This window comes from Pipra filicauda, unplaced genomic scaffold (genome assembly GCF_003945595.2).
Source record: "Pipra filicauda isolate LSUMZ 115617 unplaced genomic scaffold, ASM394559v2 scaffold16_size7369187_pilon, whole genome shotgun sequence".
NCBI classification, from domain to species: Eukaryota; Metazoa; Chordata; class Aves; order Passeriformes; family Pipridae; genus Pipra; species Pipra filicauda.
In genome coordinates this window covers 993,456-1,016,917 of record NW_024104207.1, presented here as the reverse complement: position 1 = coordinate 1,016,917, position 23,462 = coordinate 993,456, and the positions used below count along the sequence as shown (strand labels likewise).

The 23,462-nt window shown below is 39.4% G+C and overlaps 1 protein-coding gene across 6 annotated transcripts in view; it reads left to right on the top strand.

The window, feature by feature from the left end:
* Window positions 1-7,470: 7,470 nt before the first annotated feature.
* Window positions 7,471-23,462, top strand: part of KLC1 (kinesin light chain 1) — a 44,629-nt gene continuing 28,637 nt past the window's right edge. For all 6 annotated transcript variants that reach the window (XM_027732876.2, XM_027732878.2, XM_027732875.2 and 3 more), the window contains exon 1: window positions 7,471-7,804. The gene's annotated coding sequence lies outside the window, so the exon portion shown is untranslated. The remainder of the gene's footprint in view (window positions 7,805-23,462) is intronic.

Genomic DNA, 23,462 nt, shown 5'->3' with positions numbered 1-23,462 from the left:
AAAACCATTCTCTCAAACTCTTCTCATCTTGGGTATCAGTCTCAGTTCTAGAATTTTTTTGGAGACTGTCCACAGGTTGAGTTCTTCAATATTTGCTCTCAGGTAACCGACAGACAAGCCTGAAGAGCTAAGTAAGACACACCATCCCTCCTGTAGGAGTGAATTACACAGTCATCTCATGTTTCAAATCTAAGACTTGATAGCAGTGATGTACGTATCTTGTTTTCTTCTGTATCATTCTGAAGATACAGAAGAAGTGAAGAGTGTGTCCATGGACCGTCTTTGAACTTAGTACTTTTCAATGGATTTCTCTATAAACTGGAAAGAAAATATTTTATTAAAACAGATAGAAAAATATAGAATTATAATAGAAAGGATAGGAATTATAGCATCTGGAAATTAAGCAAAAACTCCACAGTACATACTTGCTGTAGGAAGAAGGAGGCAGCAAGGAGAGAGGTTTCGTATCCAAACCTCTGGGAATAAGATCATCTGTCCTTATCCTGCATCTGCTCTGTTTCCCAGGAGACAGGACAGGGAACAAAATATCTAGCACAGGCAGTTCTGTTTGCTATTGATTTTTAGAGTGACTCTGCCCTTCTCAGCCCCACGTACTGTCTACCATCCATCTTGCCACAGGCATATTCACAGAAGCCATTTTCTGTAGAGACATAATTGGTCACTGGCACAGAAATGACAGAAACAATTGTCACACAGCAGAAACATTTTCATTTCCCTTTTCCTTGGGGCAAACTGTATTACCATGAATTCCCCAGTCCAGTGCAGCTGGGTACTGCCTTGGTCTGAAGGCTAACTCCAACAATGAAAAGTGGATGTAAAATGGCCTCCCATAAAAAATGAGAGATTCCAATCAACATTGGATGCCAAATGAATTCGGTATAATTCCATATAGAGTTTTAGTTCAGGAGGAGAGAAAAACATTTAACAGAAGAAAGGGAGTAAAACTTTGGCAATTACTGTGGCATGTGCAGAAAAGAATACATCAAGTGAAAGGGAGATTACTGATAAATCAGACTTAGGAGCAAGCGTTTTCTACAGTGACCATGGCACAAACAATTGCAGCACGTTAGACTCAAGAAAGATGAAGCAAATGGGAACAGAGAAGGACAAATTGAATGATCAGGGAGATGTAGAATCTCTCTTAAAGAGATTAAGAGTTCAGTTTGTTTAGCCAAGCAAATTGATGGTCGGGAGGGGAGAAAGGAGTGCAGAATCTGCTAGACAGGTGAGTGGAGGAAGGACCAGCTAAGAGGGTTATCCAGGGAAGAATCTTCTTTCTCTACAACAATTTAATTAAACATCTAAAAGAGAAGTGTTACCTTTGAGGACGTCCTTAGAAATGCAAACACATAGAGAAATGGGGCCAATCACTAGCCAGGGAAAAGAGCTAGAAAAAAAATCACACAGTTTGGCACACTATCTGTATGTATATATTGCCCTTGAGACTGAACACTGGAGGAGTGAGGTTCTTGGGCAGGAAGAGCAAGATGCCTGCTTGGTTTTCAATAGGGTTTGATAATTACATTTAGAAAAAGACCAGAAGAGGTGGTTATCTGTAATGCATTTTAGACTTTGGAGACTTAGTTCTCTTTCATCAGTATGTGCAAATTTCTACTTGGAAAAGGTCACATACAGGCATACACTGGCATTAAAATTTCTTGTGATTACCTTACACATGAGCTTTAATAAAAGGCAGCATCTGAAAAATCATAACTTCCTTCTTCTGTAAATGTATGTAGTACTTTTAAAGAGAATAAAGAGAATACATCTCCTGTATCTCCATGAGGAAGCACCAGTCTTCTTGGTACTCAGATGAGTTCATATCCCAGTCTGTATCTCTGCCAGGTACTGGCTGGAGAAATGAATGCCTTTCCTATATTTTCAAAGATTCGCTTCTCAAAATAAGAAACGTCTCACACTGGTTAATGAAATCATCCCAGATTTACATTGATGTGTGACTGAAATTACAATCACAGACCTCACAGGTTGTTTTGTGTTTATTGTTTTAGTTGGTTTTAGTTTTTTTCTTAGGAAAAAGCATTTTTCATAATGAAACTCTGTAGAATTTAATGAGAAAAGGTTATCTAAAAGCCTCCCTCACCATGGATCCTACAATGACTACCGAGATTATCAAGTATCACCTAATCTACTTGCAAGTAATCTGGCAGCAAAGCCTGATGAATTAGCAAATCTCTGTAAAGGAATGCTGACAAGCTGTACAGGGCTGGTGTTCAAAGAAAGGGAAGGAGATAATGTAAGCAGTAGTAAAGCAGGCACTTAGAATTTTGCTGCTTTTAACTACATGTTCCTGGGTTTGAACACAGACACAAGATTTTATGTTTGGAAGAGTCTCTTTGTTGTATTTGTGGAATAAACTTTTTCCTATCAATACTAGGCCTTTTCCCAATATAAAGGTAAAAAAGGGAGCTGAATCATAGTTGGGAAGTAAGGATATGGGAGAGTGAACAGAAGTACTGTACCACAGACCAAATGTTCTTATTCCAGTAGTGGCCAAAACTGTGATATTCCACCAAGAGCGTGTTTTTTATTTCCTCTGGAATATTTAATACACTTCTGCAATGGTTCAGTGGCTGAGGTAGGTGCATACAGAAATAAATGTAACTTCCTGTGACTCATATGCAGCGATTAATAATCCTCATAACCTTGAATGAGCAACTGGAACCCCAAGAGAGAATAAACTCACTGAGAAGTGAAAGTATAGAGGAAGGAAGGGAGGAGCATAAATGGAACATTATCTTTCTTCATGTAAAAGAACTAAAAGCCATGAAGAGTGAATATAGAGAAGAGAGTATTTCCAAGATAGAAGGGTGCTGGTAGTCAATTATCAGCTGACTACAGAATATGGAAACAAGTAAGAAAGAAAATTGCTTCATCTTTCAATGAAATGAGAGGTATGGCAGAAGTAAAGACAGAACAGAAATTGCTGGTTGAGCACAGTAAGTATGTACTGGTGTAAACATTCCCTTGTAGAGGTGGGAACCTACTCCTTGAATGCACAGAGTAAAGATACAAGTCTAATTATCATCATGAGCTCTCCTCTGCAGACCTTTAACCTGTTGGGAATTTTGATGCTTAGAAGTAGGATCTTGAAAAATATTGCCAGTATCTGTAAATTCATACAGCATTGAGTATTAGAGGTTGTCAATCCTTAGCCCCTTAATCATTTATTATGAAGATAAAAGTGGAAATTGGGATATATAAATATAGCTGCATAGCTGAAATTGTCTAGTATTTATGTTCATATTAATATCGATGTGCAAATTCTCTAATATAAGTTTCTAGCTTCCCAGTAGTTACTTTACCTGTATTACCTGAGGTTTAGAAGTCTGTTTTTCACAGTAGAAGTGTTTTAGAGCTACTTGAATGTGCTGCTTAAACCTTTCAGTCAGTATCTTTTGGTCTTGAGCAACAGCATAGCTCTGTAATAATTGAGAGATGAAAAAATATCTTGTTAACAAAATATTTATGTCCAGTGTGAGCATTATGCTCTGAAAAAAAATAACAGAAATTAACTGTTAAGAGTTGACTTAACACCGCATGCTTTATTTCCTTATTATTTCTCTGTGGATGGAAAACAGAAGGGAAAAGCACACTGGCTTTCATTCGTTACAGCTTCCTAGAAATCCTTGTGACTCTGAAAAAGAGAATTCACTTGTGTGTAAATAAAGCTTATTGACTTGGGAAGCAGGATCATGATCAGTGTTTATTTTACTTAGAATTAATGCCTTGCCCAACAGTGGGTTCCCAATGGTAAGTTCAGGCATCTTGACAATGAGTCAAGTGAAGCAAAACACAGTCCTTTCACCCCAAAGTGCCTGAACTCCCTGATAGCAAGGTAGATCTGCATGCAATAATTGCACATGTGCACAAAAGAGTTGGGCCAAAATTGTGCCTGGGACTGTGTATTTGACACTTCAGAGTCCTAAGCAATGATTTTTATGTTTCCTCTTTTCCATAAAAGATATTCTTGTAGGAAATACAAACTAAAAGCATATGCAACTGTCAAGTGATTGTGATGAAAAGCCAGACAGGTTGCTGAATCTGGCCTTTCAATATTTATTATTGCCCGGATGCTTTTAAACAGCACTTTAGAAGCAGTTGAAATTATTCCAATGTAGTGCTTTATTGTGGCCCTTACTTCTAAAATGAAATCATAGATTTTACAGACTGTAGGAGTAGATTTTAAAAAAATAAAATTCTCTTTTGGTGGAAAGATCCTCTAAGACAGATGGATTTTTTTTTAATACAAAACTAAAGTAAAATGACCCACACTTCCTAAATGAAGTGAACCTGAATTTCTTTAGAGAGGCTTGTTCTATTTCTGCATGTCAGTTAAACCGACCTAAGTTTGCTGTGTGTATTTCTCACACTGTTGCACTTCAAAAACCCAAGGGCTTTGTGCTGCATTAGTTGAACTGTTTGCTTTTTGCTCCCCCACTGTGAATTACAAACCTCCCTCTCTATTCTGGGAGAGGAAGGAAATTGGTATATTGAGAATAAAGAATCCAGCACTGTAAATAATGTGTTTTGGGGTTTTGGTTTAGTATCCACTCAGATGTCTGCAGAAAACCATGGTGATCTTGGTGGTGGTAGACAAAAAATAGTCTAGAGACAGCATGTCTAGATAATTTAATCCAAAAAGCAGGGCATACAGCATAACTAGTTCCCTAAGAGAAAATGGAAATGTGGGCAGTAAATAGTTTTTATGGCTAGATGAACCTGGATAATTTTATGTAGATGAGACAGGAAAAACAAGATCCAAATGGAGAGGAACTCTTTGGATATTTCAGGTCAGGCAGAAGCCTTAAGGATGGGGTGCATTCCCCAAGTCTCTCCTGTGTCTATCTGTGTGCCATAAACAGAGAGGAGTAAAACTGCACTTTAGTTCCACTGAGCTAATCAACCTTCCTGCAGGAGGGAGCTTATAGTGTGTGCTGCTTATGTGGGAAATTGCCAGCACACATATACTTGATTAGCCAGCATATTATGAATCAGGGTCATAGCCGGAGTAGTTGCTTTGTTCAGAGATGCTCAGATCCCTCGGGTAAACAGCTAATTGCAGGAAATCTTTTAAAGCAAATGTGTGATAGGAAGAAAGCAATGAATATTGTTTATTCAAAAGGCAGGAGTGGTTCCTTTGAATCAGTTCTCTTGCATAATTATGTAATTAGGGCATGTTCTATTTTTAATTAAGTCTCCTGCATATTCATGAAAATACTCTGAACTTGTAGATCAATTGGCATGACTCTTTAAAATGTAGTTTATATAAAGGAATGCCCTTCAAATCTTTTTTTTCCCCCTTCATATTACTGTGCAAACACATATTTCACATTGTTATAGTTAGGCTGTATCACCTGTCAAAAGTAAAATATTATGGTAAACCATCAATACAAAATTTCCAGAGAAACGTTTTAAATGGAGATGAAGAACACAAGAAGCTGCTACTCTGAAATACTAGTATCAAAATTGTTTTTTGTTGTACAGCTTGACCTTGTAAGATACCAATCAGTGTGTGGAATTCAGTAAGTATACTTCATTTCCCTCAGCTTTTCAAATCCAACAGTAATTCTCTGTATTTGCAGTCTGCAGACTATCCATGTTCCTCTAACTTTGTTTTGTTTCTTGTGGGCTTCTGTGGCTCTTCCTGTTCTTCTGCCTCTTTGACAACAGCATTAGCTTTGATTCCTCTTCCGACTTCCTGCTTATTCTTAGGAGTCTTGCTTTCTCACCCGACTCTTGTTCTCACATCTGCCATTCTGTAGACTTGCTCAGTGCTGTATGTGAGGGCAAACAGATGTAAGCTGTGCTTTCCTTGAATATTTTTAATATTACCATTTAAGTGAGGCTGCACATTTTGATTTACCACTATACCTGTGTATGTTTCCATTAGCTTATGATTCATACCCTGTACGTACTTCAGGGTTACACAAGGCAGCAGGACTAGATGGTCTTTGCAGGTCCCTTCCAACTGAAGAGTGTTATTCTATTCCATGTGGAGCTCAGATGATAATGCACCATAATGTAACTCTTTCATAAAGATAGGTTGTCACTATCCCCTGATGATTTACAATGTTCATTTTACTTCTTTGCTATATTTAAGAGTTTTCTTTCACCTCAGACCTCTTTCACCTTCCTCCCAGATCTCAGGGCTTAACTTCTACCTAGTGGAACACAACATAAAGAAAATACTGTGGCTGTGCCTGCCTTTCTAGCGAGAGTGGAGATGAAACTGGAAGCTGAAGCAAAGAAATAATTCTTGTGACAAGTGTCACTGAGTTCTCACAGAAGTCTGTCTTTTCATGTGTAAACCTGGAGAAGAGTAGGGATTTTTCACTTAGTTCCATGTGGAATAAAGACAAGGGCATTGAAATATATTAGCAGCACACACTGAGCCGTAAGGGGGGGCCCAGCCTTTACCACAGCGTTCGTCCTTCAGCCTGTTTCCTGCGTTGTGACTTGCTCCATGAGCCACCGCATGCTGTGGAGCTCTTCATGTGCATTTCATAGAATCATCAAGGTTGGGAAGAGACCTTGAAGATCATCCAGTCCAACTGTCCACCCATCACTGCCACTGAAACCTCTAAACCACATCACCCAGCGCCAGATCCAGACATCCCTTAAATACCTCCAGGGATGGCAACTCCACCACCTCCCTGGGCAACCTATTCCAGTGCCTGACTACCCTAACAGTGAAAAATTTTTTTCCTAATACCTAATCTGAATCTCCCTTGTCTCAGTTTAAGGTAATTTCTTCCGGTCCTCTCATTGCAGGCACGGTAGAAGAGACCAGCTCCCACCTCACTATACCGGTACTTTCAGGTAATTGTAGAAAGCAATGCGGTCCCACCTGCGCCTCCTCGAGTCTGAACACCCCCAGCTCTCTCAGTCCTTCCTCATAAGATACGTTTTCTAAGACCTTTCATGAGCCTTGTTGCCCTTTGATGGATATCCTCCCGCACCTCAATGTCCCTTTTAAAGTGGGGAGATTTTCCCAGACGCGTTCGACTGAGACAGAGGCATCAGTTTCACGAGTCCTGCAGTCACCAAAACCCTGAACTTTTTTCCACAACACTGGGCTAAAAAAAACAGCGCAAAGAGCATCAGCACCGGTGCCCCGCTCTGGAGCGAAACGACCCCAAGTGTCAGGGAGGGCGCCCCGAGGAAACGCCGTGTTCTGCTCTCCGCTGACATAAGCTTCGGGCAGACAAGGCCCTATCGAGGTCTAGCAGCCTCGGGGATGCACCTGAGCCCTTGACATCCCTCGGGAGCATCCATGTCTGCGCTGCCCCGCTGCCGGGGGCAGGGATGACGCCATGGGTGGGGGGCGGTGGGAAAGAAGGGCGCGCGGGCGCTTGTGGGAGAAGGGGGGGAGCCGCCATGTCAGGAGGGGTGGGAGGGAGGGAGAGGAGCGCGGGGCGGGACAGGGGCGGCGGCCGCAGCAGCAGCAGCAGCAGCGGGGCGGTGGTGGCGGCTGCCGGCAGCTGTCAGCCCCCGCTCCGCCGGCGCCCACCGCCCGCCTGTCACCGCTTCGGGGGGGGGGGTGGAGGAAGCACTGAGTGCGCCGAGGTGCTGACCCGCTTCCTTCCTTCCCTCCCTCCCTCTCTCCGGTCCTTTCTCTCCCCCCCAAAAAAACCCTTTTCCTTCCTCCCTTCCGCCCGCCCATCGCTGACATCCTCCTCCGGCCGCCTCCCCGCCCCGGGCTGCGCGGCCCCCGCCGCCCCAGCGAGCGCTGCGCACATCGCCCGAGCTGCAGCACCGAGCGGTGAGCGGGGGGAGCCGCCCGGGCCGGGGGCGGCGGGCCGGGGCCCGGGCGGGGTGTGTGTTTGGGTGCGGGTGTGCGCGGCGTTTAATTCTTTCGCCTTCTCATCCGCCGCTGCGCAAACAACAAAAGGCTGCGCGGGCCGCCGGGTCCCCCCGCAGCGCCGCCGCTGACAGCCGGCCCCGTCCTTCCCCGCGCCCAGGGCGGGGCGCGTTTCTGGGGAGGCTGTTTTTGGGGGCGTTTTGTGAGTTGCGCTCAGCGCTTTGGCTGTGGGGAAGGGGATGTCCCCCGAGATGGGGATCGGCTCGGCTTTGTCCCCGTTTCCTCTCCCTCCCGGCTCCCCTCGGTGCTGCGGCGGGCGCCGCCCTGGGAGGGAGCGGGGTGAGCCGGCCCTGCGGCTCCGGGCGTGCGGCGCTTTGTCTGCGCCTCCCCCGGCCCAGGGGGGTCATTCTGCTGCCGGTTCGGAATCGGTGGAAGGCGAGGCCGGGATAGGTCTTCCTCAGGCTTTGTACATAGTGACCGGATTTGTACATTGTAGGTCACCTGCCGTGCTGTGGTCGGAGGCGATTCGTAGACTTGGGACTTGGCCGGGTTTCTACACCTCTAAAATAAGGAAAACATTGATGAGGGATACGTTATCCTAGCAAAAATACACAACTGATTTAAATGATAACTGCATCTTTAGGGCAGACTAATTAGAAAGAGGCTTTAAAACCTTACTCGTTTTGTCTTCGTCGTTCTCGTATTTTTAGGTAACAAGATGCCAGATTTGTAGATCTGCATAGCAGTTGTCTGTAATCACAGGGAGGAACTTCTTGACACCTTATTGAATTCTATGTTCTAGGCACACTGAAGCATATTTTAATGACCAAGGTGGCATCACCTAGTGTGATGCTATCGCCTGACTTTTTGAAGGCTACTAAATCAAATGATGGTGCTGTTACGCTGTTTTTTTTCCCCCTGCTAATGATTTACATCAGGAGATGTGATGTAAATGTAGCATTAATACTCAAATACTGGTCATGGAACCAAAATACAGACTCAGAAAGTAAAACTAGCTAGCAATAAAGTAAAGTCTATTTTTATAGTTTGCTTTGAACAGCAAAATTGCGAGCCAGGGTCATTCAGGATATAAAATGCTTTCATGGTTATACATAAAAATACATAAAACTAAAACGGTTAGAATATAATTTTTAGCAGTTTTGTGATTGGCAGGAGGTTTTGCAACAATTACTCTGCCAAGTAATTGTCTCTTTCACTTCCACTTTTGCATTTGCTTAATAGCAAATGTCACGTAAATAGCAAACTTAGGGGCAAAGGATGTGCATTGGAAGCTAAAAATGAACCTTCGAGATTTTAGACAGCATTTTAATTAAAAAAAAAAACAAACAAAAAACTGAAAGCAACACCTTTTTGAATGCACAGTTGGTTTAAAACTCTTTTGGAAAATAGCTGTAATTGAGTATGAATTCCAAAGCTTCAGCGAAACACGATAGAGGATATTATAACCCTAGGATTACAGATACAATTGGAAGTTACACATTCAGCATTTACTGGCAGCAGAGAGAAAGCTGATCCATCTGGTGAGTCTGAGCAGAAGACCTTGTAAGTCACTTGCTCAGTAATTTTTGTGACCACATGGTTTAAGAGGACCTTTTCCCTGAAATTACAACGGATATGGAGAACTCTAACAGTTCCATTGGGATACTCGTTTTATATAATGCAGATGCATTTGGGTAAATGCAGGTAATCCAAATGGTCTGTTCCTGAAATTTGCCAATCAATGCAGTATCACTTCTGCATCATGTTGCAGTTAAAGTTTGGCAACCGTCATGTTTCTGAAGGATGATGATGGAGCTGGACAATTCTAGTAATCAAAAATTTTAATAGCAGTTCAAACTTAGATTCCCTTCACCTACTACCATATGTAATTAAAAAAGAGAATAAAGTTGTCCTCCAAGGGTCTTGTGAAATAGCCTCATGTACTGTTTGTCAAATCCCTATGATATGCTTAACAGTGCCTTTGTTAATGGAAAGAAATTTTTTAAAAGGTCTGTGTTTGACAAAAGAAGAATCACATAGACAATTTTTAATTAAATATGCAGGAGTCCAGAATACAATCTTCTGAATGTTTTTGACATACAAGATTCAAAATACGCTGTACAGAAACTTTAGGCATATAAGGGCAATTGCTGCTTCCTGCATTTATGAAGAACTTCCCATATTAATGTCAGAAACACATCACTTCTGTGCTGCTCATACAGTGCACATCTCTCTGTGTATCTTCTTGTGTATACACACATACCTATGTATGCCATTTAATTGGGAGTTTGGGGAGATATTGTAGCCTCATATTCAATTCTGAGTCCATTTAATGCAGCTTCTGTTTCTCTTGAGATGTGGGCTTGTGCAGTTACTCTTTCATTTCTTCCTCTGTTTGACTCCTCTGGCAGACATGCAATTGGATTTACCCTGGGATTAACAGCATCACTTCAGAGGCATAGCTCATGATTATGTTAAAACTCAATTTGGTGTACAAATACTTGTAAAATAATGTTTTTGTAAGAGGAGCGACAAATATGGAAATTCGGGTAAATTTGTAAGTAAGCAGAATATACTTCTGTATTTAATGTTGAAGAGCAGAGTAACAGATAGTGATGGGGACAAGCGTGCTAGGTCTAGTTAAATAAACATCCTTTGTAGCCAGTCTACCTCCCGGGTGTTGTTCAGTATGACACAACTATTATAAAAATGGACCAATTCCATCATCATTGCAATAAAATGAGTAGTCACAGGCTTTTCTCTTAATTCAGCCTCCATAATACTTTGTGTTTTCTAAGTATTTCTATTTGTTTTCTAAGAACATTATGTTTACCGTGGCCAAAGTTTAGAAAAATATTTATTTTTCAATGTTAACTCTCATTTTCCTTCGAACAAAGGCATAACAAACATGATGTCTAATACGTACTTTGTTTTAACCAAGTACCAGTCAAAGACAGATTGTTGATTCTGAAAAGAAATCTCTTTGACTTCAAAATAGAACTGGTTGTAATAGTTATCCTGAGTCACAATCAGCTTCAAGTATTTTTGAGGTATTAAGGCTTTCCCAATATTTTCTTTAGTGAAATGTTTTCCTTTCTGAAAGCAGGGTGTAGAAGAAAGTGTGATTCTTTTGAAAAATGCCTTGATAAATACCTGACCAGAAAAAGGTGCAGTTATGCTGACTTAGACTTGCTAAAATGCTTTTGTTGCCATCATTTTACAGGATTTAAGTTGGGCACTTTGTTATGAGGATCAGAATCAGAATTACTGATGCTTGCAATGATAGAGGAATTATTTCCATAGGGTTCTGTGTGAGGTGCTTTGTAGTCATCAGGCATAAGATGACACTATATTTGAGGTTCTTTTGTGCTAGACAATTAATATACTTACTAATGACTAAAGATGTGTTTGTGCTTCTAGTACCCATGATATGTTTGGGAATGTGAATGAAGGGTGAACACTAAAGCACAGTTAACACTAGATATGCTAATTTCTGTTGATGTATAGAGAAAATTAATGTGTGGTAGTTGACAGTTTCTTCAGATTCAGTTGGCTAAGAAAACAGATGCAAGTAATAGTATCTGTGTGTTGATTTAATCACTTTTTGTTTCTTTGAATCCAGCTTATCTCCCAGGGATTCTGCTCTTTAACTCTTTTTAGTGCAATCAGGAACAATCTTTACTCTTCATGGAAGCTGTGTTTTGGCATTTTTGTAGAATAAAAATGAGTTTATTTTGTCAAATTATTGTTTGTTGTTTATGTTTCTTTTTCAAAATTAGGAAGTCATCTTATGTTCCAAATATGCTTTCCCTCTATCTACTTAAATGTACAGATTTTGTATATGATTTCTCAACATCAAGTCGTGCTTACAGGTAAAAGCAGTAAAATACCTTTTGCAGATAGACTAAAAAGCGAGCAGTTTCCTATTTTAGTTCTTTTAGATTCTGCCATAAACCCCATTCATTGTGTTTAGATTTTGTTTCTGGGATTATGTCGGAACTATAACTGATTTTATTAAATTTTAAAGTGACTAGAGCAAAGGATGTAACCAGTCTAGTAGGTAGTGCAGGCTTCCTTACATATCTGTAGGGTTGGGGTGTGGCTAATTATACTCATCTTACTGTGTGATGTACCCCGACAAACCATTTGAAAAGTTAACGTTGCACTTATTAATATTCAGAAGTTCAAGAAATGTCTGATGTAAACCAACTTTTTGGTACTACTTAAAAAGTTGTATCTACAAGTTAGTCTTTTTAAAGGACAATACTTATATTTCTCAGAATTATCAGATAACTGTTTATCTTAATTCTTATCAGTGTTTGTATGTAGTAGTTAAGTAGTTAAATGTTAACAAAAAATTAAGATTGCTGGCAGCGTGGTATTATTTGTATGTGTGCCACTCCACAGTGCAGAGCGTGGTGGTTTGAAGCTTTGAGTAAGGGATTGCAGTAACTGCATTCCTCCTGTATCTTGAGTTTGCTCCTTCCAGCTGACAGCAGCTGAATGATTTGCAAACCATGTCATACAGATTAGGGACTGGCAGGGGAGGAGCACAGTTGTGTTGGGGTGGTTTATTTTTTTCCTGAATAGAATAGTGTGTTTTAAGATTAAGTGCTTTTGTGGATGTTCCTTTATCAAACAATGGGTGAATAGCATAGGGAAGTCATGGTTCTGTCTTTCTCTTCTGGTCTGGGCAGCTTCCATTTCAGAGAGGCTGCTGTTACCTGTCATCCCTCCTGTCTTCGGCAGGTGTGGGTTTTACTGTGCCCCCGCCTTTAATGTTTCATTTGTTTGTGTGCTTAAACTGGATGTTCCTCCTTGCTCCCTGCCCCCAATCGTATTTAGTGTGTGTTTGGAGGGAGGAGGGCTGATTAAAGATGTGGGATTCCTCCCTGCCCCTCAGTGCAGAGGTTGGCAGTGTGTAGTCATTTTAATGCAACTAGTGGGATGGTCATCTGTGAGGGTATAGGAGAGGTAACGGGCTTGAGCTGGGAGGAGGACTACAACCTCCTAAAATGCTTCTGCTCACAGAATAGGAGTATATAATTGATCTCTAAGGATATAATTGAACTGTTCTTCTCTTTCAGAGCTGGTTTATATAGTTCGACAGGCCTGCAGCTTGTTCCATGTCCCTGTTCTACCAGCACATCTCACTGCTTGGCAGCCTGGGGAAATAGGTGTATTTTGAGTGTTTGTGTCCTGGACCTTTTCCTTTTCTGTCCCCTCATTTCTGACTGAAAAATAATCCAGTAAAAGGCACAAAAATCTTGGTTTTGATTTATTATGGACAGGAGTGCTTGTGCTAGGATGATGGGGGATGTGAATGAAATGTATGGCTGGATGAGGAGCATCACCAGGTTATTATCTCTGGCCATAGCCTTGGTGAGTGAACAAATGCTCATGGTTTGGTGTTTGCACGAAGCCAGACCAGATGACTCTATGGCCATTTCTGACTCTAAATTCCTCTGTACATAGAAGGCAATAATGTGTGGAAGATACAAGAATGTGCTGTTGTTTATATTTACAGTTTCCTTGGATGTAGTAGCCCAGTTGCATTCAGTATAATAACTATTACTGTACTGAAACACAGAGGGGTGCAGGAGTTATGATGATGTTTGGAAGTGTGTTAGGCATAAATGATAGTGACCCAGAAGTCTTGCTAGAGGTACGAATGAATGAATCCTCAGGAAGACATGTTATTTTTGAGGAGTGATATATATTGGAAGGGTTTGGTGTGCTAACCTGATCACTGTGCCTATTATAAGGCAGAATTATGTTTAACAGAGAGGATGTGATAAAACTGCTTCGTAAGGTTCTGGTCTGGGAGCATTCTGGAATGCAGGATACTGGTCCTTGGTTGGCATTCCCAAAGTCTTAAGAAATAGTGCAGATATGACATGCAATGTTTTGTTATGGTACTAATAGATGTCATAGCCAGATTTTGTCATTATTTTTTAATTGGTTGTCCATTCTATACCTTATGAAAAAACAAGAGGCACCACAGGGTGACTTTGAATCAGAGTAATTTGATGTTACTTAATTACATCTCCTTTCCATTGTTCAGAAAAGAGATAAAGGCAGATTAATGAATCAATTACTTTACTTTTAAATATTTTTTATTCAGTTAGTAGAAATATCTCTCCCAGTACTTTTAAGTAAAGATTATATTCTGCATGTTGATTTTAGCAGACGCTTAAATTATTGTTGTTAAAATACATCATTTAACTTAAGAAAAAATTTCTTGAGTTTGGAGTGTGTGCAGAATGCAGGTGGGAAGCAAAGATGCACAGCACAGTTTTGAAAGCAGCAGTCAGTGGGGTTTGAGTTACAGTGACTGCTGGTAATTTGTGTGGCCATTGAATTTTGATCCCCACCCATTTGTTATGATAACAAATGGCCTGAAAATATGCTCACTGGCTTTTTTTTTCTTTTCCTTTTTTTTCTCTCAGCCTGTAGTCTGACTGCACATGAAGCAATATGTGCCAGCACATGATATGGTGCTTTTAATGGCACAGCTGTTTTAGGAAGCCACTGTTCTGCCATCCTTTGGAGGAGGATGCTTTCAAAACATGCTCATCCAAGTGAGATGGTTTAAGAAATAGCACTAAAACGTAACTTTAAGCTTCTTTTGTGTTTATTTTCCAGTTAGTGTGTGCTCTTGTTCTATGTCAATCCACCAGAAGAGTGTTGTGCTGCAGCAGGATGCTGGGAACTGCCACACTAGTGGTGTTACCACAGCAAGGATTTCAGGAGTCCCAAAGGGTCACCCGTTGCCCAGCACTAGCTAAGATAAATCATGAATGTGAAAGATCAGTGGAGAGGGGGCTGGAATTATGGTTTGGTCCTCAGGTGTGAGTGCACACAATGTTAAGGTGCATTTGTAAAATGCTGGGTTAGGGCCTGCTGTACATCCTGGCCCAGTAAAGTTCAGACCACCTGAGTAAGACCTGCAGATTATGGAGTACTTAAAAGGAAGTTATTTCCAAATCAGCTCTCTGCAGTAGTAGGTAAGAAACAGTGAGTGATACGAGGTTCTTTTTCTAGATGATTGCATCATTTTCTATGCTTTCTATGAAATTAAGTATGTAAGGTATAGAAAAAATTAGTCTGATAATTGGTGATTGCCATCAAAAGTATCAATTTGATGTAATATTTTATGGGATAGCATTCATTTCTTCTTAATATTAATGCCTGAACAATTTAATTGTGAAACTTTTTCTGTAGTAATTTCGTAAGAATTAGGTTAGCGGTTTTGTATTTCTTTTTTTTAATAGCAGGATAAGCAGAGGAAGCTGTTTTTCCTAAAGCTCAAAGGAAGACCCTACACAGTTTATGCATCTTAAAATGTAAACTATTAGATAGCTTCAAAACCAGATTTAAGGACTTGTTAAACCTAAAGGCTAGTGTGTACTGAAACAATGTTAGTGGATGTTCCTTTTATGTCTGCAGAAGAAATTGCTGGTTTTCTTGTTTCAGTTCAAATAACCCTTCTCTTTAGTGTCCTCAAGCATGTAAAAGCAACGTAATCTGTACTCACAGTAAATTGTCAGCAAAGTTTCCCACATAATTCCAATGATACAAGACAAGATATGGCCCTCTCTGCCCTTCCTGAATGCATTTTTTAGATGTTTTTAGGTATGCTATTAAAAGTAGATTTGGTTAAGATTATGGATCTGATGTTAGTAAGTGGTAGCTGATGGAGTTTTTAATGTATTATGGAAGTCTGATTTGATGGGAACATTCCTGTGCTTTTACCTAAGTGCTATTTAGAGCTTAGATAAATAGATAACGTAAATGGATGCTTACTTTCATTAGTCAATAAAGCAGTTCTTGTCCAAAAATAACACTGCAAAATGAAAGAACTAGAGGCAAGCTCAAAAAATGTTTTGTCTACACTACTGACATCTTAAAATTCGCTTTGAAAACGCTTTTGGTTTTACTGTACCCCTCTATCCCAGGCTCAGACTCTCTCACTAGGTAGAATCAGTCTTACCAAGACACTTTGCTGAAGACATGGTTGCATGAGTTGGCAAGTTCATGAAGAGCCAAGTGCCATTTCCACACAGAAAGAGATGTAGATTCATGGAATATTGAGGGAAAAACTGTGGAATTTGATAATGATGATGGATTTGTAGCACAAACTGTCTTGACAGTATTTTTTAAAAAATACAGTCAATTTTCCTTCAATCCACTTAACGTACATAATTTATGAAGCATGTCTTTGTAACTACAAAATACTAAACGACAATACAATTTTTTGAACAATTAGCCTTGATTTTTCCTGATGTGTCTTTGATTCTTGTGACAAGCCTTTTTAATAACTAAAGGTAAATGTAATTGCTTTTTAAGTGATTAAACTTCTGCCTTCTGCTGCATTTAAATATGTTTATTCTGTTTTTATGTAACTACTCTTAATACAGTCACTGTCATTTTGTTAAAATGATCCAGTGAGGTGGGTGTTTTTGTCATAAGCAGAAGGCAAATCCTCTGTGGCCCAGACTGGTATGTTGTCAGCATTTTAGGGAAGGCAGAAAGCTCTGCTTTCTCGAGGTCCATTGGTGGCAGCTTGGAAGTGTTTGTTTGTCCTTGCAGAAACTAAGGAAGTGCTTGCTTTGAAGGAGCCCAACAGACGCTGTTTGCTGTTGACACAGCAGTGGTACAGAAAGGAGGCAACTCCCTTGCTCCAAGGGCTCAGAGACCTTGCGATTTGCAGCCTGTGCATGTTCAGAGATTGCACGGACATAACTAAAATCTTAAAAATCAGCAGTAGAGGTCTTTGCCCAACACTACCAAGCAGTGAAAGAGGTTTGTATTTGGTTTTTTAACTCTGGAAAAGAATGGGGTTTAGATCTTGCCACAGGTCTTAGGGGTAGGTATGTTGTTTCAGATTTTGAGTAAGGAAGTTATGTACCACCAGCCTGTAACAGAGGATGGTAACTTCAATTAACAAAAGAGTTGATCAGGTGTACCTTTTTGAAAGTGTGGCTTTTAGTGCAGTTGCTCTGGACTGCTGACTGTGTCTACTAAACTGCCTTAGACACACACACGCCTGTCGGATTCCTTTTGCGCTTGCTTCAGCTTTGCCGAACAGTAATCTTTGATGTGACAACAAATGCATGGAAGGATCTTAATATACACCCAGCTTTATTTGAAACCTGAGATGTTAGAAGGGCTTGGGAATGTATACAGAGAATAAATTTGTTCATTTTACTTGCTTATGGTTCATGTGGACTGATTGTAGGATCTAAACAGATGACACCTTTCAGAGAAAGACAATCTACGCTGATTTTAGGACATGTTACTATTCTGTGTTTTAGTAACTATCTGTTTTTAGGCCTTCAGAAAGGTAAAATGTAGTTGGTGGGATATGCCAGAAAGAGGATACTTTCCCTTAATCTGTTTTACACAAATAGTGGGGGTAGTCACATCGTGTGTAGGTCTCTGTCTGCTGCAGTATGTGAGCAGGAGGAGCAAGGTGGGATTTGGCCTGCAGCATTAGGGAATTCCATATATGCTTTAATCTAAAAGAGATTTTAGAAATAGATTGACAAGTCATCTGGCTTGTCTGCAGTTAAAAGGATACAGATTTGCTGTATCATGATAATTGCAATGCCAGCTAGTAGCTAGTGTTTATTCAGTGCAGTACTGTCAAGGGATTGACACCATAATCGTTTCTTTAAGAGGGAGAATAATCTGTGTAGTTACAGAACGCTTTTATGTCACTGACTGCTTTAATACTGTGTGAGGATTTTTTTCTGAATTAACCATTTCAGCAGGAAGTAATTTTAATGAAAATAGTTTGCTACAAAAGAAGGCAGGCTGAGGGCTGAAGTTACTCTCAAGGGTTTTTATCTGTTATCATTGAAATGTGCAAAAGTATTGATTTCAAAATAGTGTTATTTATCTGTAAGAGTCCAGATACAATTGCTAAGAAACAGTATATGCTTCACTAGTATTAAAGTAGCTATAGAAATCTAAATAAAAGGACTCTGCAGCAGAGCAAATCTTCATAGCTTGTACTTTCTCAGCAGTGCAAATCATCTTAGCTTGTGCTTTCTCAAAGAGAATTGTCAGCATCCCCCTTGCTAAGGGTTTTATAGGAGCTATTTTTGCTATCATCTCTTTTTTTAGCAAATATAGTTTGTTAGCCTGCTTTTCTCCTTAATAATTTTTTCATCTTCCAAAGAATCCCAAGATGTCCCCTGAAACGTATGATTTTTTTTTCTATGGCAGGCTCCAATGTTAGAAGATTCCAGGATTTATCAAGGTAGACACAGTGGCTTATGTTCTTCAGCTAAACAAGTGCATAATCCTCTTCACTTAAACATAGTTTAATGCAGTGCATTGGCTTATTGATAACCATTGGGGTTTCCCAGAGCCTGACAGTGTTTTTCAGAGATGGATGCTGTTGCAGTGCAGCCTCTTCCCTCTGATGCCATGTGGAGAGTAGGCTGCTGCTGGCAGTCTTGACAGAAAAGCAACACCCATGTTAGTCTGGTGGAAATCTCTGCCTGTATTGAAGTTTTCTGGTGTTTTACACTTTTTAGTCAAGCTGTCCTCTGCTTACTGGGCATTTCTTCAGAAATTGGTGGACTTAACTTTATAAATGCTAAAACTCTGCAAGTTATGAATGAGTGTCCAGTTTGCCTACGAGCACAAACATCTTGTGGTGGTAAGGGTTATAGGTCAAATTATGAATATGATCCTGAGCTTTTCCTGGAATATGTGCTGTTGACATTAAAGGACTACAAATGTCTTTTTTATAGTATTTACCTTGCATACCTTCATTTTAAATCAAGTAGTAGGTCAGACTTCTGCATTCAGTATTAGCTCAGAGTGGAAGGCTGACAGAAAGAGCACAGTAAGATTTTTTTAAAATTCAGGTACTTGTTAGTAGGAAGTTGGTAGAAAAAAGTGACTCCCCTTGGTAGAGGGGCAGTTGCTCTTTAGCTTCATGTTGGTTGCTAGTCATGAGCAGCTCCCTCCTCTTACCTGCCTCTGGTCAGTGATTCACAGCCTCCAGGATGTGCTGCTAATTGTCCTTTCTGAGTGGTTTTTGATGTAGCGTGTGTTACCTGAGTGCTAAATTGTGAGGATGCTTTCTGTGAATACATATTTGGAAACCTGAGGCAGTGCAGAAGTGCAGCAGTTTTCTGTTTATAGAACTGGGTCAGTGAGTGTGCCTTCAGTCTGACCTCCAACAGGACGCTGTTTGCAGGTGCAGTTCCAGATTTTCTGTTCTATGTCGATTCAGGTACAGATGATGAAAAGAGGGATGGATGGATAGCACTGGCAGTAAAGCTACAATCCTGAGTATGTCAAGAGGAAAAAGCTGCTTTTATTCTTTCGGGGGGTTAGAGATAATGTATTGGAATAAAATAAAGGCAAATCAAACACAAGAGAGAAAGATTATAAATTTCCTTATGTATGGGAATGTGACTTGTGATGGCAGAAATAGGCTCACAGAGAAAGAGAAATTAGCATCTTATATTAAAAAAAAAGAAAGTGATCATTGTTCCTTCAGACTTGGAGATTTCTGATTGTAAACGATAACAAATATATTCAAACCAGAGTGTTTGTTATCCGAGTCATTTGACAAATACCTTTCTAAATGTATGAAAGGCATCCGTGGGTGATTCATCCTTGTCGTTTCTGCATTTGGCTGAGTTGCTTTAGGGAAGAGTGCAGTTAATGCAGTGTTTGACACACAGCTCAGTCCCTCCACAGACTGTTTTTCATCTCCTGCCTTTGTTGGTGATTTTCTTTTTGTGCTTGCAAGGCCTGTGATGTTTTGAGGATTGTTTGAGAAGGCAGTTTTCCACATTATGAAGATTAGCAGTTAAAGCAGCTCTGTAGTATTTGAAGATGGTGCATTCCATGATGTAATGAGACGTGTTCTTGGTCTGAACAGGGAATTAATGATTTGTAATTTGCAGCTCATACAGAATTGAAGTAAGCACATGGCAGATGTAGGATGCTGAGCCTTGCCATTTAATTAAGGGGGAACTAAGGGTGACATTAGGGTTAAAAGCCCTGAAAAGACTGATTATTGTTACAAAACAGAGACCTGATAGGTACATACTAGAGATACAAAAAGCTCAAATCAGTATATACTGTAACTGTGTGGAATTTGCAGTGCACATAGATGAGTGGTATGGCTTGAGACAGTCTTGTAGCAGCTTTTACTGTTAGGAAGGTGATTTTCTTTTTGCAAACACATTATTCTGTAATTTTCAGCTATGCTGCTTGCTAGCTGTATATTCAGTGGATAAAGTCAAGGGAGAATTTGGCTTGACACAGCAGTTTAGACTTTGGGGGTTTTGAAATTTATTTGTTTTTAATTGTGTTTTGAAGCAATAATGATCAGACACTAGATACATTAAAAATTTATCTCCCAAGCTTTTAGTACTTGAAACCTGTTAAATAATGAAAATATCAATACAGAGAGAGGGAATCCTTAGGGATTCATCACAAGGAAAAAAACCCCAAACTGGTATGGTTTTGTTTATTTTTCTTTCGGATCTGTGCTAATCTTTAGTCAAGGAAAAAAAATCTTGTAGGTTTTTTAGAATAAAATTCTTCCTTGATAGGTTTTCCTACGCAAAGAGGGATTCATATGTTTGTGTTTTGGCCCAAGAATATTTTGAGGTGATCTGCAGGAAAATGACACTTCCTTAAAAGTAGCTGAGTAGGAAAAGCTATTTATGTTTAAGAGATCCTTAAATATGAGTTGAAGAGCTTAAGTAGCTAGTTGTGATGTGTGTATGTCTGTAGGAGAATTTAGGCACAAATTGTGATGTAAGCATTACTAGTACAGTTGTTTTGAAAGTTTTATGAATAACAATATACTTAAACTGATTAAAGATAACAGCCACTTAAGTCGTTTGTATATGATGGGATTATCCCAGTGGTTACACGACTGAAAGACAGGAGGCTTGGCTCTGCTTCCTTTATGCTTTCTTTGGTTCATATTCTCCTATTCTCAATCCATTTCTTTGATTTGAGTTTATGTTGCAAAATTTTGTGGAAACCTCTTTAGTAGGTGTCATTGCAGGGCTTTTTATGTTGATCTGTCAAAGTTATTTAATTTTTATGTGGTTTAAGAAGGTGGCTTGATTTTTTTTAAAAAAGTGTTGGAAAGCACTAAGTTACTTTTGTACTTCAGTAAAGTCTATATTGTCAAAAACAAACAAGGAACGTAATACTCAAGATTTATGTAGGCACATACTTAATAAGAGATGTAAATTTCTTAAGCCACCAGGTGAGTTTGTAACTCTGGCTACATTCCATTTTTTTTTCTCGTCCAAAATTATGTTTTCCAAATAAACTTTTCTGCATCTTAATTCTTTGTTTTGTTTTTCAATTGTACACTGAGTTAAAAAATAGTATTTTAATCTATAATTCCTGTTTTATAACAGGTAAAATTTTCAGTGTCAGGATAAAACTGACAGGAGCTTAAGAAGCCTTTGCCTGTGCCCTTTTTCTTCTCTAGGGAAAAAGTATATGAAGAAAGAGTTAACATTTTTTGAAAAGTGACAATAGGAAGGCAGGGTACGTTTTGTCTCTTTTCCTCTGTATGCATCCTACATACAAACTTAAATTTGTTGGCTTCCTGTATGGGGTTTGCTGCCTCGGGGTATGCAAATCTAATAGTATGATTATGTATTAACATATGTTGCTTGATGAATAGGTAATTATCTTTTGTAAAATATATTAAAAAAATAATGGAAATAGCATCACACCTTCACGCTACTCTTAAAGGATATTTATTCATTTTACTCCTACAAAGAATCAGATCTGATAGCATGACAAATTACACGTTTGTTATGCTCCTGTTTTCTAAATTATTCTCCCAAACACAATCTATGAAATGCAGAACAGCATTGTCCAAATTTTCTGTAGTGTTTTATGCAGAGGTCATTTAAACAGACACCCTACAAAACCTATGCCAAAAGTTGTATTCGTGTGAGCAGGAGAGATCGGGATTGTAACAGTTCTAACCACAGAACACTTGAGAATTGTTCTCCAGGCTGCATGGACCATCAGGTCAGTCTGTGTCTTGATGCAGCTTTTGGCTTGACTCCAGCTGCAGCATGGTTTGCTGAGGCAGTGGAAGCTTTTAGCTGCATTTGGTTTGGAATGAGGTGGCTAAAAAAATCTGGCGCACCGGATTTAGACAGCACGTATTAGTAAAGCAGGTCTGCTGCTGGGATGCTTTTAAGTATGTTTTTGCCCCATTGGGTTTAAACCTGCTTTTCCTCTCTTCAAAAGCTGCTGTGCTGGCTTAGCCATCCTTAATTGCTACTTCAGTGTATTTAGCCAGGGCTGTGGACCTGATCTGACAACCTTTTTTTCCTTTTGGTAACAAATCAGTGTCCTGGTTTCACAGCTTAGCTGTAACTGTGCACACAGATGTGTGTTTAGGCTGGATTTCGTGTGTCACACAGGTGCTTGCTTTCCAGGCTACTTCATTCTTTTTTTATGAAGACATGGCCATTGCAAGGCCTAATGTACTTCTTGGTGTGAGTTTCTGGGTTTTGTGTAACAGGGAGTGGGTGCTAATTTATCAGTATTCACCCCTTAGAATTCATTTTATTTCTACTGTGGTGTTTAAAATATGTAATTTTTTTTAAAAATGGCATCTATACGTGCATTACAGCCATACATGGATACACCTGCTTTTCATCTTTGCTGTAGAATGGCATAATACTCAGGCATGCAGAAGGAGCTGTTCACATGGGACACACAGATGGTCACTTCATTAAATGTTCTCTGCTGGTTTTATTTCCTTATAATCAAAGGTTTGGTTCTTTGCATTCAGGTGTGAAATTACCAAGAGTAATTAAGGTTGAGCTGTATGCTGAAGTTAATGTAATGGATAACAATTTCTTATATGATTGTGGGTGTTAGAAGCATTTATTTACAAATTTGGCTCCCATTAAATTGCAGTTAATTATTCTTCACAACTTCAGAGAGTATGTGCTTTAAAACTGTGCTTTTAAGCGTTCTGGGTAATAGTTCTCAGGTTATAAATGAGAAATGTGTAAAAATCCTTCTCCTCATCAGGTTTTCATGAGTTAATTTCTTATGTCATGCTAGATTAGCTGTTTTATACAGATTTATATGCTCCATATTAATTTATATGTGAATATGAAGTTCTTGTATTGAACTGGGGTAAAACTAAATTCACTGCTTCCCCAAAGTAACTGTGTTTTGAGACAGTTGATTATTACAAAATAAACCAGTGTCATGTACAGCTTTTTTTTTTTTTTTTGTAACAAATGAATCTGTTCCTTTTGGGTATTTCATTGCAGGAGATCATAGCAGAGAGGGTAATTTGAGTACATATAAACAGAAGGAACAGTCTTTTATTTTTAATGTAATACAAGTGCATAAGAGCACATCTTCTGGCTGTTGTCATGATGTGCATATTGCATGTTCCTTATAGCAGTTTTAATTCAATATTTAAGTGGATGTAATTTTTTTTCTTCTAAAACTACACTTGTTTCTGTTTTAATGCAGTTTAATTAACATTAAATGTTAGTTTATCAGTGCTTCTCCAAGTGTCTTTACATAGATGTGATAATTTATTGCTCTTGAAAAATCTTTCCTATTTCAT